Source organism: Chrysemys picta, unplaced genomic scaffold (genome assembly GCF_011386835.1).
Source record: "Chrysemys picta bellii isolate R12L10 unplaced genomic scaffold, ASM1138683v2 scaf2056, whole genome shotgun sequence".
NCBI lineage: Eukaryota > Metazoa > Chordata > Testudines > Emydidae > Chrysemys > Chrysemys picta.
Window position 1 is genome coordinate 1 of NW_027054760.1, and position 8,048 is coordinate 8,048.

General features: G+C 47.3%; 1 long non-coding RNA gene across 1 annotated transcript; it reads left to right on the forward strand.

The window, feature by feature from the left end:
• The first annotated feature begins 484 nt into the window (after window positions 1–484).
• Window positions 485–6,105, forward strand: LOC135980169 (uncharacterized). The gene is made up of 4 exons (XR_010597369.1): window positions 485–916; window positions 4,610–4,727; window positions 5,346–5,574; window positions 5,956–6,105. It is a non-coding gene; the product is annotated as an uncharacterized LOC135980169 (long non-coding RNA).
• The last annotated feature ends 1,943 nt before the right edge of the window (window positions 6,106–8,048 follow it).

Genomic DNA, 8,048 nt, shown 5'->3' on the forward strand with positions numbered 1-8,048 from the left:
ATGGAGTCCCAGGGGCTGCAGTGGGGGGTGCAGCCATGGGGGGCATACAGCCCCCGCTCTGGAGCTGGCCGCAGCTGCGGGACAGGGGTGCGCGGCCCCTATTGCAGCTCCCACCAAGCCCTGGCTGCAGCAAGGGGGGGAGGGTTTGGTGGGGCGGATGGCCCTGGGAAGCTGCAAGGGGGGCACGTGGCCCCTATTGCAGCCGCCGGGCAGGGGTGCATGGCCCTGGCTGCAGCCCCCAGCAGAAGCCACAAGGCTGGGGCACACAGATCCGGCTGCAGCCCTTGCCAAGCCTGGATGCCACAGGGCTGGGGCTGCAGGGTCCTGGTTGCAGCCAGCCCCAGCTACAGGGCAGGGTCACACAGTCCTGCCTCCACCTCCTGAAGTGTAGAAATCACGGAGGGCCGGTAAAGTCATGGAATCCGTGACTGCTGTGACCTCCATGACTAGAGCATAGCCTTATCTATGGGTAATAGGCTCCATATCCCATCAAGGAAAAGTGTCAAGGTTTCCTCCTTGCTCATTAAACCCCTAATACTGGTGTATGAAGTGGTGTTGTAGTCATGTCGGTCCCAGACCAGGTGAATGAGGTAATATCTTTTATTGGGCCAATTGGTGTAAACTCAAAAGCTTGTCTCTCTCACCAACAGGAGTTGGTTCAATAAAAGATATTACCTCACCCACCTTGTCTCCCTAATACTGGTGTCAGTTCTGGAATTTCAACCTCAACAGAAATAAATAACAAAATGTGTGTTGGGTTTTTCCCTACAGGAAATGGGTTTAAAGGTCTTCACAAACTCCAAGGTGAGAAAGCCACATTATTGCCTCCAGTTCCCTCAAGTTGCTTGGGGTTACAGAAGTTCTGAAGGATTTCACAGTGAAGCCGGGGTATCAGCACAAGCACTCAGGAGAACTGGTAAAGGCCAAAGGCCTCACAAGCATTCTGTTCTGAGCAGAGAGCGCATCTGTGTTTTGGGGTGAACGCTGTTGCTCATAGCTGGCCGCATGCTAGCTCTAGTGTTGGGACTGGGGTTGTGGATTGAGCATTTGGAAGTTTTCCCCACATCATGAGGTGACCACTCTGTCTTGAAGTTTGAAGTTGGGGCACACTTCTCCTGACAGAGTTAGGGGCCTGCTTTGATAGCCTCACCCTTGGAGGTTATTGGAACCAAATTGTTTCTGGGAGTTCTGAGGGAGAATATTATGCTGCTGGCAGACAAATCTGTGGGTAGCTCGCTAAGACTTTACAATGATCTTCCATCCTCAGGCACCAGTAGAGAGTTTCCCAAGCACAGCTTTCTACCGAGTCATCATTGTCACGCTGTCTAGAGTGGCTCACAACCATGACTGTCTACCTCAGGGCAGATTGTCAGAAAACAGGGCAACACCCCAAACTGGTGGTGTATTCTATAGTTAGATTTCACCAAGCCAGGGACAAATGTTAACTCCTGGATCACTATATCAATCTTGCCATGGAGTCACAGACAATCCCCTTAGATTCTCCAGTCTATCTTGCCACCCAGACAAACTGAACTTTGTGATAAAAAGTTACCTATACAAAAATCACCTCACCTTTTAGAAGGCTTTCAGTCCCAAGAGGCCAGTCACTTACCCCTAGATCTTATACCAAAGATAATGCTGGTAGCCAATTCTATAGTAAACTAACTGAAGGTTTATTAGCTAAGAAAAGGAAATTAGAGTTATTGAGAGGTTAAAGCAGGTAAAATATATGCATAGATGAGTCAGTCTGTAATTCCAAATGGTGGAAGTGATGTAATAAACTGCCAGTTTCCCAAGTCTTTTCAGGGTACCCAGATTGTCTCTCCGCTTCGCATCTGGCACACTTCCCTGTAAGAGTCCAAACAGTTCAGAGATGCAGGATCTTTCCTCGAATCCATACTTATAGCTTCTTCTCACCAAAAACAAGCTGACACGGTTACTACCCACGTGGGTTTTTCCTTTGATGACAGAGTGTGGAATGCATTTAGAGTGTTTGACCTCTGATAATCACACATAATGACCACTTGCTTTGAAATCTGCACTTTTCTGTTAAAGTTCTTCATTTGCATTGCACAAGGCTTCTTTCTTGTTTGATGGGTTATTTAGTTACTGGGTTTACACAATGTAAATGTTTGCTACTACATTATAACAGGATACAGATAAGTGAAAACAAAGCAAGTAACATCCCACTCGTTTTCATGAAGTTGAAACACCACATACACTCTGATACATTTAACAATCACTTTGATCTATACTCACCCACAAATGAATTGGCCGGGGGATCTGGCATGAGCTGGCACCTGGTCGGTCAGGGTCACAACCATGGTTTATGGATGATTAGGGACAATTGAAGTGGGAGGAAGAAATCTTGATGATGGAATTAGTCAGCTTCAGCCTGGATCTTCTGCCACTGGCACGTTATGGCACCAATAGACCCCAGGTTGTTAGACCCTGATAGTGAACCCAGGTCTTTAGGTGGTATCATTAGCTGCTGCCCCTGACCAACAGCTTTAGTGCTAATGGCCTACAAACCCACAGCAGCCATGCCCCGGTCCTCCAATTGGATGGACAGGCAGCACTGTCAGTGAGTACCTGAGCTATTTAAAGGCCCCACCAGGAAGTGGAAGCTGTCTGAGCAACAGATCATTGCCTGCTGATTGCTGCCTGGACAGCCTCGCCTGACCCTGCCTTGCTGCCTCGCCTGGTCTGGCCTCCCTGATGCACTGACCTGACCCCTTGGATTGGAGCTTCCAGCTACTGACCCCTGAGAAAACTCTGACCACTGCCCCAGGCTGCCTCTGATACTTATCAACCTCCCAGCTGCTCCATCATCTGCCCACATTTGATCACTGCTCTGGACTGCCTCTGCCACCAGACATTAGAGAGGTTGAAGCTGACCAATTCCAATATAAAGATTTTCTTAACTCTTATGCCATAGCTGTACAGGGGGCAAAAAAAAAAAGGATTGTTTGCCACTATCATAGAGTAAGTGGGGTTTTTTGGAGTGGTGGGTAGTCTGGAAACACCTGGCCTCTTGTTGCTTGGTGATGGATTTGAACATTTCCCACCAGCAGGAGAGATTCTTAATTGGTGTATATCTGATTTTCAGAGGTACATTTTCAATGTATGGGAAAGAGCCTAGAGCACTGGATTGGTGGGGGTTTGTGTGTATTATAAATCCAAATAAATAAATAGTGGTGAGGTGCCAATAGATCTGGCTAGTTAAACATATTGTAGACAGAAACTCTGATGCCTCTGCTCTTCCAGTCCTGGGCTCCCCACACAGCTCTGCCAATGCCCCTGAGTCCTGCCCTGCAACCTCTTGCTAGTCCAGTCCTGTTCAAATGGTAATAGTAGCCTCTATGATAAGCAATATCTATATAACCTTTAGGGCTAATCCAGGCCAAGCACTGGGGATCTTTTGCTTGTGTGATCCTTGCCCCTCAGACTCCAAGCAGCATAAAAAATACAGTTCCTCCTTATTAGGGCTTTTTGTCTCTTTGCCCCTTCTCTGAGTTGCAAATTCAGTCATTGGGAGTAATTCAGTGGCCCGTCTCCTCTTCTTGGTGGAGGGGGAACAATCAACTGATGTTCCACAATGGTTTGTCTGGTGTTGATGGGCCGCCTTTTGTGTCAGACTGGCATTTCACACTCGATGCTTCTTTTCTGTCTGGTGATTCACAGTTACAGAGCAAACACTAAATATTACCTTAGAACATGGGATACGATATTATAAGTGAGATTAATGCCTCCAGCTGCTTACAAGGATTCCGTAAAGTCTAAACACTGAACACATTTTTATAACTCTAATGCCTAGTTTAACAATACTAATACACAGGTGTGCAAAAAATGGCTGTTATTTTCCACTCACAAAAAAATAAGGAAAAATGGGAACATCATTTTTTTAAACATATTTTTTGTGGATTTTTAAAATTTTCATCCAAAATAAAAAAAGTGGGTTTTTTTCAGTTTTCCAACAACCCCGCCCCCCAGAAACTGTTGATGGAAACAGTTTTTTTATGAGAATTTCCATTGAGTCAAAATAAAATCTTTGAGAAAATTGTTGTGGCCAGCTCTAAGGCCGATCCTTTGAAAGGCTGGGAGCTTCGCAGTGATGGTGGAGCAGAAAATGACACGCTGGAGTTGTGATGTGACCCCTCAAACATGCTTCAGACATGGAACTTTCCATTCCCACCCTGCCCACCACAACCGATTTGGGTGTCTGATTGCACCAGTGTAGCTGGAGGGGAAAGTGTCCCAGGGTGTGTCTAAATTGCAGTGGGAGGTGTAATTTCCAGGTCTGACAGACACACACATGCTAGCTTTGATCAAGAGCTAGTGCGCTAAAAAGAGAAGTGTAGCTGTTGCAGCATGGATGGGGGGTTGGGACCCTATGTATGTACTTGGGAGGCTAGCCTGTCATGCCCTCACTGCTACACTTCTATTTTTAGCACACTAGCTTGATCACAGGTAGTGCAGTGTACATACATCTACCCAAGCTGGAAATTACACCTCCAGCGGCAGTGTTGACCTACCCTCAGAGATGGAAGCATCAGGCTGGTATTGGTGCATTATATCTATGTTAATCAGTTGTACTCACACCACCCAGGACACGCAAGGGTACTGGACTCAGGTTACCCTGTCATGGCTGAGACCCTTCCAGCAGCGGTGGAGACAGTTCGAAAGTATTTCCCAGAGACATGGATTTGGGATTTAGTGCCTTTGACGTGAGTAGCTGGTTGTTGCTGTTTGAACATTCCCTTATTTTTTGTGATGATAATATAAATTCCTGATGGTTACTGAGCCTCTTTCATCATCCCAAAGTGCTTTTCAAACTCTGTGTATGCAGAAATCACTCAGCCACCTGCGGGCTGTTCCCCAATGGCAGATGTTTACAGTGCAGAACAACACTGCACTAACATCTAGAAAGGAAAGTGAAAAAGAGCCCCATTTCCAATTGAAATTGCAGGGGGAATCTAAGCATTTGGATTGTAATGACCCAGGGTGAGCCCCCCTCTTCTTCTTAAAAGGGTTGTGGGGTCTTTAATTATCACAGGTTGTCAAAATATCAGCTGTATGTGTTATCTGAAAGACAGCACCTCCTCTGGCACAACACCTCCCACCACAATGGGCTCAGTGCTAATTCAGAGGGGAGAGCACCCCCTACTGAGTCCCCACATCACTCCCTGAAGCACTGCATCAGACTTGAGCATTGAGCTCAGTGTGGACTCAGAGGGGAGAGCATTATCTACTGAGTTCCCCACATCACTCTCCGGAACACTTGGGTTTTCCTTCAGTGTCTGACCAGGCTGTGATCACGATCCTATCTCTCTTTTTGTCACCAGCTCCAATGGAAGTGCTGAATTGCCCTTGACAATCCCTGATACCATCACAGAATGGAAAGCTAATGCATTCTGCACCTCAAGTGACACTGGCTTTGGCCTGTCCCCAACCGCGTCCCTCAGAGCTTTCCAACCCTTCTTCGTGGAGCTCACCCTGCCCTACTCCGTGGTGCGTGGCGAGGCCTTCACGCTAAAGGCCACTGTCTTCAATTACCTGACCCGCTGCATCAGGGTAAGAGACACTCACACCATCCCCGTGCAACCAAACCCACAGGCCACACTTCTCTGCTTCACAAACTCCTGTGTCTGTAGCTCTTTTTAGCCCCCGGTCTCCCTGCAGCCCCGTCCTCCCCAAAAACATGTGCACCCAAGCCTCTATGCTCCTATAACTCCCAAGCACCCCAAAGCCCCATAACTCCAAATCTCTACACCCCTGTAACCATCTACACTTCTAAACCCATGTGTTCCCTCAACCCCCTCTGTCCCTTATAGTACCACAAACCCTGTTCTGCCCAATTCTCTGCACATCCCATCTGCCGTACTGTCTGCATCTCTAGTTACTACTAATTTCCCTGGCCCCCTCCCTGATGACAGCTCTCTGGACAATTGACAGGTCAGCATCTCACTGGCTTCATCTGCCGACTTCCGAGCTACCCCTGTGGAGAAGGAAGAGGACTCTTATTGTCTCTGCGTGAATGGAAGAAAAACGGTGTCCTGGACTGTGACCCCAATATCTCTGGGTAAGAAACATTCTAGCTCTGATATGTTTGGGGGCCAGATACAGTGGCACAGAAATTTCAGGGGGCAGGGACCTGGTAGCTCAAAAATCTGTTGGTAGGGGATTCAACTTCCCCAAGACCCTTCTTTGGGGTGTTTTACTCCCATGCTTGGTTGGAGAGAGATAAGCTCCTCCTCAGACAAGACAGAGAACCCTAGATGGTTTTCAGCTGTTGGACCCCTCCATTCAAAAGACACTGTCTGTACAGTGAGGATCTCCATCAACATACTGCTCTCTAACACACCAGTGAAAGATGAGAGCTGGCTGGGTCTCTTCTTTCAGCAAGAAAAGCAGGTTATAGTCCTTGGTTCTCACTTGGGCCAGGACAGTCATCCAGAATGAGGGTGATTTGTGATGAGACTGGAAGCCTGAGATACAATTATCACCCACCTGCTTCATACCTGCCCATATCACATAGGGGAGAAACCATTTAGTTGAAATACCCCATGGGAAACTTAAAGTCCTGGTTAAATGGCCATCCTGATTAAGAGAAGAGCCCATCTGAAAGAACTTAAATTGTTGTAAAATCCTGTGCTGATTTAGAGACAGGCATGAAGCCAATCCACTGATCCAAAAGAGCTTTGAACTCTGAGGTATGTGAAATCCAGCTCAGATCTGGATACAGCTTTGTGGTTTGAGATCATCTTGCCACTGAATACAAATATGAGTGTGACAATGAGATTCATTACCTTTCTCCTTTATTTGATCTTTGTTTCTTCTTTCATTCTTCATTTGGCAGCTTTGTTAGTAATGAATCAGAGCTTAGCATTTCTCAAAGCCTCCCTGAAGTGTCTAGCTCCCCACTGAGCTCTTATTATAGCCCTGGTATCTGGCTGCTCAAAATCAGCAGACAGCCATTCCACCTCTGCCCTCCATCCCAGTGGAAATGTCTCCCTCTTTGCTTCACAGATATGAAGTGCACAGCAATCACCTATAACTATGGGAATATTTTTTTCACTGAGGTCTAAACTCATGAGTAGACAGCACCAGCGGCTTTTCAAGTGGCCAAAGGCACATTCAACTATCATTCTGCACCTGCTGAGCCTGTGGTTGAAGCACTCCTTGCCGCTGTAGAGGTAGCCAGTGTATGGCTTCATGAGCCAGGGGAGTAAAGTGTAGGCTGGATCTCCCAGGATCACTATCGGCATTTCAAAATCCCCATTGGTAATCCTCTGTTCTGGAAAGAGAGTCCCTGCTTGCAGCTTTTTGCATGTGTCATGCACCTTCTCTGACCATCCCGTGTTGATGTTGGTAAAACTTTCCCAGTGATCCACCATAGCTTGCATTACCATAGAAAAGTACCCCTTTCTTTTGATGTACTCTAGCAAGGTGGTCTGGTGCCAAAATAGGGATATGTGTGCCATCCGTTGTCTCACTGCAGCTCAGGAACCCCATCGCTGCAAAACCATCCACTATGTCTAGCACACTGCTGAGAGTCATAGTCTTATGTAGCAGGAAACGATTAATGGCCCTGCACACTTGGATGACAGCAACTTCCCACGGTGGATTTCCCACTCCAAATTGATTCCCAACTGATTGGTAGCAATCTGGTGTTGCAAGCTTTCACACAGCGATCGCCACTCACTTCTCCACTGTCTGTGCAGCTCTCATTTTGGTGTCAATGTGCCGGAGGGCTGGGGTGAGTTCTGCACACAGTTCCAGAAAAGTGGCCTTGCACATCCACAAGTTCTGCAGCCATTGCTTGTCATCCCATACCTGAAGAATGATGTGATCCCACCAGTCAGTGCTTGTTTCTCAGGCCCAGAACTAGCATGCCACCATCTGCAGCTGCTCCATCACTGCCAACAACAACCTTGAATTGTTTCTTTCCATGGTGCATGACAAGCTAGCCTGCAAGGAATTGTCATATTCCCCAGTGCTCCTCTTGAAGCTCCGGAAATTCTGTGGGATCAGGTGTGTTGTGTTCA